We start from the raw sequence: 11,712 nt of genomic DNA on the forward strand, positions 1-11,712 counted from the left end.
CTTATAAAATTATAATTCTTGGGGATGAAGAGATTGCTTACTTGGAAATAGAACTGGCTGCTCTTCTAGAGGATCCAAGTTTAATTCCCAGCACACATATGGCAGCTCACAACTGTCTGTAACTCCTGCTCCAAGGAATTTGATGTCTTCTTCTGGCTTCCTTGTACATTAGGCATGTGTGTGATATACAGACATACAGGCAAGCAAAACACTCACACATTTAAAAATTTGATTAAAAATTATAATTATTTTAATGAAAAATACAGTCAAAACAAAATTGTATTTTGCGCAGTGAATCATAAGCCCCTTCCCACCCTATCTTCCCTCCAATTAAGACTGATACTAGGCTTCATGCATATGCAAATATTTATCCCCCTTCTTTCATGCAACTATTTAGAACAGCATCCACATTGCATCTGGCTACTTTCACTATTAACACTATGCAGAACACCTCACATAATTACATAAAGAGTTGCTCTACTAGGATCTATTTCTATTGTTGGCTATTTATTTCCAATGGTTGTCTCCTGTGATCAATATCACAAGACACATCTTTGCCTTTTTTAAGTTGTAAGGACCCTTGCTTTCCGTAGTAAGCCTCTCTAGCTTCCTAACCTTCCACATTCATAGAAGAAGTTTATCTATTCAGTAAGACTGGCCTTGTTCTCACTTCTATGTTACACCACCAACAAACTCCACATTGTCCTCAGAAAGCATCAGCATTTCTTGGCAGGTAGAAATCTCCCATCAGGTTTCATTAATCTATCAAATCTTTCCCCCATCACTCTCTGTTACATATCCAATTTACTGGCCATGAAGATGCAAACACTGTGATGCCGTGGTTACTCACACCCTGATGCCTACATCATCTGCCTCTATTCTTTCTAGGGTCTTGTTGGATGTGTTAGTATGATGTCAGGCTTGATCCTTTGTTCTGACTATGAACCTTCCGAGGGAGCCAGATACAACTCCTTGCTATTCATCTGTTATTCTCCCAACTAACCCAACTAAGATTCCCTATCTCACATCCAGCAAGAAATCTCACATGTGGTGGAAACTGGCCTGCTGGTTCCATGTGCCTGACACCTTGCCTGACCCTGCTTTGCTATGGCCTTTGCAACCCACAAAAATGCCCTAAGTAGATTTCTTGGCATATAAAAGTATAGTCATATAGAAATGCTCATAATGAAAAGCATTCTGATTCCTCTTGCCCTTTCCTGTCCTGCTGTGACCACAGCCTTATCTCCTGGTTCTGAAAGTTAGCCATCTGGTCTATTTGCAGTTTGATGATGGTAGGCTTTCCTATCTTACCAGTCAGCAACTTTTTTTTTCACAAAATACCCTCCTTTTTATTACTTTACCCACATTAAAAATACTTCCTGAGGTGTGTGGGGGAGGGGGGTATCTTCCGGTCGGACTGAGCTGGTTGCTGGGTTTGTTGAAGGACATCGGCTGCGGAATTTGTGATTTGGGCGAAGGCTGAAGTCATGGCTGGTGCAGAAAGTGATAGCCAGTTCCAGTTCACTGGTATTAAAAAGTATTTCAACTCTTATACTCGCACAGGTAGAATGAATTGTGTCCTGGCCACATATGGAAGCATTGCTTTGTTGGTCCTTATACTTCAAGTTAAGGCCTAAAAAAACTCCTGCTGTGAAAGCAACATAAATGGATTTGCAATGTTTGACCTCATCTGTTAGCCCCACACCTGAAGAACCTGATGTCAACTCATCATGTGATACTCAATTTGTACAATAAATTATGAACCTGGAAAAAAAAATACTTCCTGAATTCTAATGCAGTAGAGTGGTGCTGCCTAGTGGGTGGGTTGCCATTTATCTCTCTACAAAAATACTGGTCCAGGAAAAAGATGCATTTGCTCAGTAGGGTGTATTCAGACTAACCAGTGATAGAAATTCTTTCATGTAGGATGCCCCTTTGTCTCCTTGCAAAATGCAGCATTATTGCATGCCACAGAAAATTAATAGAAAAATCACACATTTCAGATAGGACCACATTAAGCTGGTATGCCAGTTCTGCATTGCCTTCAAGGGCACAAATGACATTGATAATAAAGTGCCAGGCATAAGCAGAGATATCTTGAATCAAGAATATTGAGACTGATTTCCCCCTTCCTTCTGTGGACTCTCATGGGGAAGGTATGAGGAAGAGTCTTGATAGTAGGATAACACACATGGGCAAATAGATAAACAGGCACTGTACCATGATAGAAACAAGAGGGGATTCTGTTTTTAAATATCACCCATGGGGCTAGTTGTTAGATGTATTTCTTTGCACCAAGATAATGTCTAGAGAAGAGCAATGTTAACATATAAATATCTCTCTTAGCAGGGGGGAAAGAAACGCAAGAAGAAAAATCTCTCCACATCTTATGCTTATCAATTGCTACTCTGCTAAAAATATTTTAAAGTACGTTTTTAAGAGGAAAGAAGAATAGGGAATAAAGCCTTAAGAAAGGATTATTATAAGGTCATTAATTATATGCTGTCATATGAAAAAAAACAGATTTTAAATTCACAGTATAACAAAGCATTATCCCATTTTTGTAAATATGGGAATATACACACCACGGTTCCCTTCCTGATAGGCTGGAAGAGATGACCCAATGTTCATAGTGTTGATAGCGGATGTTGAAGTTGGAAAACTTTTGACCCACTTCCTTGTTTTAATTTTTAATAAGCATACATCTCTGTAATAAGAAAATATCCATAAAATGTATAATTTTATATGTATGTATTCTCGCACTTTTTCTGTCTCTTTTTAGGAGGCTGATTTTTTCCATTTCATGTGTTTCTGGTTTAATTAAAGCCCACCCTCACTGGAGATGGCATTTCATGCGGAGGGGGATGAATAAATGGGCTTACAAGGGAGAAGAACACATTCAACAGATATTTTAAGCTTCCGAGAGCTGACCCATGCGACCTAAGGGAACGGGAATGTGTGGAGATTGTGGGCACACCTCTCTTTCTCCCAGTGAAAAACCCCATGAGAGAAGTGTCTCCCTGAGTTTTGTCATTTAACCTGAAGACTCCTGGGCCCTGGGAGCAGCTATGTGAATGTTTAAAGACTAGGACCGGTGAGAACACTTAACCAGAGGGTTAAGCTGTCCCCACTGTCCCCTGGTGTGTACGTAAGCATCTGGCCGGTCTCCAGAGCACTAAGGAACCAAACCCGTGGATTAGCAACTCCTCAGCTCTCTCCTCCCATGTGCTAATCACCACTCCACTTTTTGATCTACGAACTTGACTATTTCAGATTAAGGAAACACTGTAGAAGAATTGCTTGTTGTTCCACAGCAAGCTTATTTCGTTTCTGCACCACGTCCCAAGAGCCATCCCTGCTTGTACACATTGCAGGCTTTCTTGTTTTTAGAGATTGAATGATGCTTCTCTGTGTATGCACATATCTTTTTATCTGCTCATCTGTCACTGAACATTTAAGTTGGTTCCATTCACTAACTGTTGTGAACAGTGCTGGAGTGAACCTTGGGGTGAGTGCCTGTCTTTGGGAATATCATTTTAACTCTCCATGAATGCCAAGAAGCAAGATTGTGGGACCGTGAAATAGTCCTGTTCTTGCAGCATCCCTGTGCAGTTTTCCTTAGTAGTGTACCATTTTCCTTCCCTGCAAGTGGTGCATATGATTTCCAATTTCTCCACATCCTTATCCTTATCTTTATCTTTTTTTTATAACAATCCTCTTAGCAAATGAGAGATGATATCTCTTTGTGGTTCTGATTTGCATGTTTCTAACAGTGACATTTAGCTTTTTTTGTTTTTCTATACCTACTGGTTATTTGGGTATCTCCTTTTAAGAAAACATGGGTTCTTGATCTCAGCCCATTTTTTAAAATGGTGTAATTAGAGTTAAGGCTTGATTATTCTGCTGAGATGTAATTTTTAAATGTGTTTTAGGTTGTAACCCTTATTTCAAGTGTGCCAACCTGAGGCCACAGGATACATGTGGCTGCATTTACCCCAGGATATCTGTATATGCAGCACAACACAAAATTGTAGGCTGACTTAAAGCATTAGACCTAAGGGAACGGGAAAAAAATTTGCTTCATTTTTGATAACTCAATTATGTGATTCTTAAGCATGACCTTTGTGGATAAAGTGCCAAAACATTTTAATATATGGTTTTACAAATCTCTTCTGCCATTCTATAAGCTGTCTTTTCTCCCTGTTAGCTCTTTCTTTTGCTGTGCGGAACTTTTCATCTGATCTAACCCCGCTTGCTTTTTTTTCTTTTATGTGTGCTTTTCTCCACCCATGAATTCAGATGTATGACCAGCATTTAGAGGCATCTTGTTAGTTTCCTTCAATGAACTCTAAGTCTCGTGTCTTACCTCGCTTGGCCTTTAATCCCTTTGAGTTGACTTGTGGTGTATTAGAAAGGCTTAGTTCTTTGGCACGAGGATGTAGTTTTCCCAATATCATTTGTTGAAACTGCCCTTTCATTGATGTGTACCCCTAGCACTGCAGTTGATGGAGTATGCAGAGATCCACTTCTGAGAGATCCCTTCTCCCCCACAGGCCTATGTGTCATCTCTACAGGATTCCAGGCTTTTGGTTGCTATCATTTTGTTATATATTTTGAAATATACCTCTAGCTTTGTTCTTCTTCCTCAAAATCAGGTTGAAAAATTTTAGGCCTTTTGATTCCATGTGAACCACAGTTCCTTTTTCTACTTCTATGTGAATTCCACCAAACTTTTATTGGGATTGTGCTACCTCTGTGGGATGCTGTGGGTAATTTGGATGTTTTGGTGATAATAAGTCTTCCAGTCCAGGAACACGGGACTCTTTGCTTCAAGGTATGTGTCTCTTTCATTTCATCAATATTTTATATCTTTAGTATAAAAGTATCCACCACTTTAGTTTAGTCCAGGTATTTTTATGCTTTTTGGCACTATCGTAAAGTAGAATGTTTTCTTAATTTCCTTCTAAGACAATTCATTTTGATGTATTTTAGTATACAAGTGCAACTGATTTTATGTGTTGGTTTTGGATCCTGCAACAACCAACTGAAGTCACTCACTGGTTCCCAACAGTTGTTTTTCGTTTCTTTAATGGAGTCTTTAGGGTTTTTACAAGTATATAATGTTTTCAGACAGAGACACTTTTATTTCTTCCTTTGTAATTTAGATGACTTTTATTTCTTCTTTCTTAATTGTTCTGGCTAGGACTTCCAGTGTTGTGTTGAATGCCAATGCTGAGAGCAGGCATCCTTGCCTTCTTCTTGGTCTCACAGGAAAAGCTCCCAGTTTTTCACTGCTGTGTATGTGAGCCTGGGCTTTTCATGTACGGCCCTTCCTACTTTTGTGGTATTTCTGTTTTTATGTGGTTAGTAAAAATCTCATATATGTATCCAATGCATTGTGATATTTGTGCCCCTCTCAACCCTCTCTCACTTAGGCAAAACCCCTTTTTCTAACCCAGTGCCCTTCCTACACTCCTGGCTTCTGTTTGTCTGTCTGTTTGTTTGTTTGTTTGTTTGTTTGTTTTGTAGAGCTGCTCTGTGTTTACGATTGCAGCAGCCAGGTCATATCCACAGCTTAGTGCTTCACGGGCCTCCTTCCTTTGTGGTTTCCAGATTCCTCTGACTATGACCTGATAAGATGCAGGACTTTTTTTTTTTTTTCACAGAGAAGCTTTATGGTCTAAAAATTTATCTATTTTGAGAAATGAAAAGAATGATTTTTCTGCATCTGTTGGATGGCATATCCCGTAGATTTAATTAGGTCTGGTTTTTTGTTTTGTTTTGTTTTTGTTTTGTTTTGTTTTGTTGTTTTTGTTTCTGTTTTTTTGTTTTTATTTTTGTTTTTGTTTTTTTTGCATGGCTTAGTGTAGGTTTGATATTCCTGCGCTGGCTTGTTATTGGAATGATCTGTTGGGGAGAGCTGGGTATTGAGGAAGCCTTCTCATTTCTGCCCAATATCTTCTATAAAGTTGGGCACTCTGCTAGTTGGTGTGCATTTATTTATAGTCTTTACATATTCTCGCTAGACTATTCTGTTTACCAATATATGCTGACTTTCTTTGTCTCTTCTGATGGACTGTGCCTTGTTGTCCCTTTTGTCAGATAAAAGTATACCTACTTATACTTGCTTTTGGAGTCTGTTTATAACATTATTTTCTATGGGTTGGAGAGATGGTTCTTGCAGAGCACCCAAGTTCAGTTCCCCGTACCCATGTCAGGTGGCTCATAGTTCCCTGTAACTCCAGCTTGGATGATCTGACCCTTCTAATCTCAGCAGGCACAGGCACTCCACACATGCACATCATCAAAAAATAATAACATAATCCTCAAAAACTAAAACAGATAACATTTTACATTCTTTTGCTTTCAGTGTGCTCCTCTTTCAGCTTGTCTTTGCTAGTGAGTTGTGTTTCTTACAATCAGTAAATTGTTGGGTCTTGTTTTAACCACTGAGCTACTCAGTATCCTTTAGTTGGATAAATATATTTGGGGTTATTATTGAAAGACATGTACTAGTTCCTATAATTTGTTTTTTCTAGCGGTTGTTTTGAATAATCCATATTCATTTCTTCCTTCTCTATTAATTTTAGAGGTCAAAAGCTTAATGTTTGAGTTTTTCCTGCTACTCATTTGCTTATCTACATTTCCAACACAGTTAATTATTTTCCCTATGCTTTCATTATTGCGTATCTTATTTCTCCTTCCACATATAGGACTCATTAAGTTTGTTCTGTAATACTTCTTTATTTACTATCACCAGTTTCTTTAGCTTATCTTGGAAGTTGTTTCTCTTTTGATTCTGACTGATGGTTTTGTTAGATATAGTAACATATGTTGCAGTTACTTTCTTTTGGTGCTTAAAATACAGTATATTGTGCCTTCCTGCCCTTTTGAATTTCTGTAGAAAATCTGCTGTTATTCTGTTGGAAATGATGTTATATGTGACCTGACACATCTCTCTAGTAGCTTTTAATACTATTCAATTGTTCCATTTTTTGGCAGCTTAGTTATAATATGTGATAGAATTCATCTTTGAATTCACTGACCATTTTAAATATTGCTCTTTGAATTTGTTGTCATTTTTTTTTTACCTATTTCAGAAGCTTTCAAATCAGTTACTAGAAAGTTAAATCCATTACTAGAGGATTATACAGTCTTGTAAAAGTCAGGTAACTAAGAGGATCTGAAATTCAAAGCCAACCTTAGCTTATAGAGTGAGTTAAAGGCCAGCTTGGGATACATAGGACCCTGTCTCCAAAAAGAAGTACTAAAAATTCAAAACAAGAAGATTAAAGTATAAAGCAGAAGGAAAAACAAAAAAGGAATGCTTAAAATGAAAATGAAAATAGAAAAATAAATTTTTAAAAAAGGTCTTATCTGCTGAAGTGATCAGTTGTGAAGGCAAGAGTATATATTCAATCCCTATATCATTTTTATTCTGTATTGTCCTTCATGTGAGCAAGGGCTGGCTTGGGACCATAGCCAGGTGGAATAGCTCTTAGTTGCCCTACTGCTCAGATAAGCTAGTGCAAAATACACAGTTCTTCTAGCAGAAATTGACTGTTGGAAGATTAGCCCAATGTTCTCCCATAGATGGCTAACACCAGGCTCCATAATACATCTGGGTCTTGGCAACTCTATGTATGTGTGTGTGTGTGTAGATAGATAGATAGATAGATAGATAGATAGATAGATGCACATATATATGATAGAATTTATTAGATTAGCTAACACAATCAGAGGCTGTCTAGAGAGACAAAGAACTGGTGCTCAGTGTAAGAAACTGGACACCACACAATAAGGAAGACCAAGGATACAGCCCCAGTCCAAGGCTGAAGGCATTAAGCTCTCTGGAGAATCACTAGTGTGGCACATTGGAAAGCTGAAATCTGATGTTCAACATCAATAGACACCCTTGCCTAATGTCAATTGGCCTTTCACGTGTTGGCTGGCTCTCTCCCTCTTCCATCTTTGTTCCATTTAAGCTTCTAGCCTCTTAGATAGCACTACCCACATCTGGAGTGGGACTTCTCCCAGACACTGTCTCATATGTCAGCCTTCATCTCCTGTCTTCACTGGAAATCCCATAAGTGTCTTTAATATCTGCTGTGTCTTTCAATCCAATCAAGTTTAGCCATCCAAAGAGCCCTTTGGGAATCCCACTTGAAGGATGGAGCAACTGAGGGTGGGGCAGTATAGCTTGTCATGTACCCTAGAATCTACCATCCTTGGCTCTAGTGTTCTAGGACTGAGTTCCTACATGAAATCAGGAGTGCCCACTTAGTCCCCAGAACTTTGCCTGGATGCAGAGCCACCAGTCTTAAATGGGGAAGCAAGATTCCTCCCCCACCCCCTTTTTTGTCCTTTTTTGTCCCCCTTTGTTTCCTGTTTCCCTTTAGCAGGTTTGCTTTGGTTAGACTCCCCAGAGCAATATTGGGCGTCTAGTTAGATGCCTGCTGAGATAGTGAAGTGAATTGCTAGAGGCTTGTGGGGACGGGAAATGTGGGATTTTTTTTTTTTATCCCAAAGGAAGAAGCTCAGACACAGCTACTCAAGATGCTTTGCTGCTGCGGTCATCTTACCAGTGTATGCTGAGGAGAGCAGAGAATTTCTGCAGCATCAGCCTGCGACAGGGCTGCAATATCCGCTGTGTTCACTCTGCCCTTCCCTTCTGTGCTGATTCCAGTGCTGACCATAAAAGATATTTATCATTCACCTGGACATTGTTTTTCTTGCTGCTCATCATAGTTTGGTTACTCTGGCCAATCCCCCCCCCCCTTCTACGCTATAACTATTCCCACTAATAAGCCAACAGCAGACTCTGATTTGTACAGACAATCCCCTGGAAGTCCTCCCCCCCCCCCAACACACACACCAAATAGAAGGCCTGCGCTGTCACCTGTTTCCTTGTAGGTTTTCCTTCTTGCTGACCTTTTACCTACCTGATCAGTGAGGTCAATGACTAAAATCCAAAAGGCCCTGACTCATTAAGATGTCTGCTGACCCTAGCCTTTCTTCTTTTTACATCCTGGTTCATTTCTTCCCCCACATCTCATCTATTGAAAGATGAGGTGGTGAACAATTGAAGAAGACACAGAAAGTGGGCCTTTGGCCTCCATACACAAGTGTGCACATGAATGCATACACAATAAAAAAATCTATCTGCCATCTTGAATCTATTGTATGTTAAAACTTCTGTCCTTAACTTTTATACTGAAACTGGAAACAAACATCCTACCAACATTACAATAAAGCAATATATTGTATTAGCCCACATACTTACTTTGAGAAGTGCCTTCCATACTTTCTTAAATCGCCATGCTGTTTTAGTATTTTTTTCATTTCACATTCAGGACCTTCCTATGGATTCCTTGAGATGCAGCGCTGGTAGTGATGAGCTCACTCAGCTTTTGTTAACCAAGTCTCCTTCAAAATGAAGACAGAGGATTCCTTGGACAAATGAAAGCTGCGGAGACCACCACAAGGAGGATTTGCTTCTGAGTTACAGCTTGAACTGGTTTGCTTGTAGTGAGGTGGAAGGTCCAGGGCATTACATTCATCATCTTGCTGAAGTTAGTCTTTGTATGGGTTTCTGATCGATAAAAATACTAAGGGGAAACCGTCTCTCTAAAGAAACAAAAGGGGAAAGGAAAATTAGGTTAAGTAGCAATCACTTAAAGATGATGTTCATGCGATAAACTTACATTATACATAGACTAAATTGCACATAAACTTCATTTGTATTAAAAGAATCAATATTAGTTTGCAAAATAAAAAAGTATGCTTGAAGGACGGAAGCATATTTAGCTGCTCATAGGTTTTCTTAATAGGCAATATTCTTCAGACTCTTTCCTTTCTTCACCACCCCCACCTCCTACCCGCCCCCCATGCCCACCCCACTCCCCACCACAAATAACCCCAGCCACCACCACCCCACCACCCCACCACCCCACCACCACTACCACCCTGCCACACTACCACCCACCACCCCCTTCACCTCCATCCCGTCCCATCCCACCCCTGCACTCTTACCACCATGGTCCCTTCTCTGTAATGTCAATGAAAACAAACAAGATGTGCCCCAGCCTTCCTTTCCCAGAAAGGCTGTGCTGCTTCATTTGCATGATTTTACATTGGACGTTCCACTAATCAAATCAGACTGCTGGCTTTCAAAGCCTTTCATTTCTAGACTCGGAGTGAAGCAATTCATCAATTAATAAAAGGAGAGTATTTTTTTTTATAAATCGCACTGTGCCTTTTAGTTTATAAAATGCATTTTATCTTCAAGCCAACTCAATTTAAACATCCATTTCAAGTATCCCTCTCTAATTTTCCCTGCTCAGAATCCATTTCCCCTGCTCCTTTTGGTAACAAACTTCTTTCTTCCTTTGATGAGGCACCTTTCCCACTCCTTCTTGCGACAAATGACTGTCATTTTATCCCATGTCCACATTCAAGGCTTGGGCAGTCAGTGCATTCTACTTCTGTTACCACAGTGATTATTCATGGACAGATGGGTGTGGTGATTTAGTCCTAACCACTGTGTTATGGGCTTCTCCTGATGCTGACAAACCAGAAGACAGGCCACAGAAAGAGGTAGGAAGGCACTACAGGATATTGCATAAAATTCACAATTTTCTCCTGGAGGGGAGCCAGGCAAGTAGCCAATTCTAGATAGACTAAGCTGCTCCCTAACACTTGAGGCTTTCAATGCCAGTGAGGTCCTGTGCAAACCAGGATGGACCGTCCACACTGCTAATACTGGCAGATAGTGTGGTTTAGTGGACTCCTCTAGAAAGGTTCCAGGTTCTTGTGTCCCCAGACAAGCAATTAGACAGCGACGCATGGATAGAAGCAGGCAAAGAAAGCCGATTGATTAAGAACACACGTTCAAGGGAAGAAGCAGACCAGAACAGCAGTGACAGGCAATGCTATGCAAAGGATTGGGACTTTTTTTTAAAATGTCATTTATTCACATGACATCCTGATTGTTACCCACTGGCTCATATCCTCCTGTCTCCAGCCTCCCTCTTCTACCCTATTCCCCTCCCCTAGTCCTCTGACAGGTGGAGCCCTCTTCTCCTATCATCTGACCACAGTCTATCAGGTCTTATGAGGATAGCCTGCATCCCCTTCCTCTGTGGACCCACAAGGCTGCCCTGCCACGAGGAATTGATCCAATTGTGGGCACCAGAGTTCATGGCAGAGGCAGTCCCCCTGACCCCCACCCCAACACACACATGGAGAATGAGCTGTCCATTGGTTACATCTGAACAGAGGGTCTACGTTTTCTGCATGCATTGTCCTTGTTTGGTGCATCACTTTGTACAGGCCTCCCTGAGTCCAGCTCTACTGGCCTTGATGCTCTCCTTGTGGAGCTCCTGACTCCTGCAGGTCCTTGCATCCCACCATTCTTCCATATGTCTCTCACATTGGGGAGAGAGTCTGGCTTTCAGTCCCAGCATCTGTTCTGATCCCCCGCTGGGTAGAGTCTCTCAGACGACATCAATGTTGGGCCAATATCCACCTGTAAGTGAGTATATACCATGTGTGCCTTTCTGGGTCTGGGTTACCTCATTCAGGATGATCTTTTCTAGTTCCATGCATTTGCCTGCAAATTTCATGATTTCCTTGTTTTTGGTAGCTGAGTAGGATTCCATAGTGTAAATGTGCTGCAATTTCTGTATCCATTCTTTGGTTGAGGGACATCTA

The 11,712-nt window shown here is 40.5% G+C and overlaps 1 pseudogene across 1 annotated transcript; it reads left to right on the forward strand.

The window, feature by feature from the left end:
- The first annotated feature begins 1,392 nt into the window (after positions 1-1,392).
- On the forward strand, positions 1,393-1,777 carry LOC311595929 (ATP synthase membrane subunit K, mitochondrial-like; annotated as a pseudogene). The gene has a single exon. The product of its transcript is annotated as an ATP synthase membrane subunit K, mitochondrial-like (transcript).
- Positions 1,778-11,712: the final 9,935 nt, after the last annotated feature.

The sequence above is a fragment of the Acomys minous genome (assembly GCF_964271855.1).
Source record: "Acomys minous genome assembly, chromosome: 4".
NCBI classification, from domain to species: domain Eukaryota; kingdom Metazoa; phylum Chordata; class Mammalia; order Rodentia; family Muridae; genus Acomys; species Acomys minous.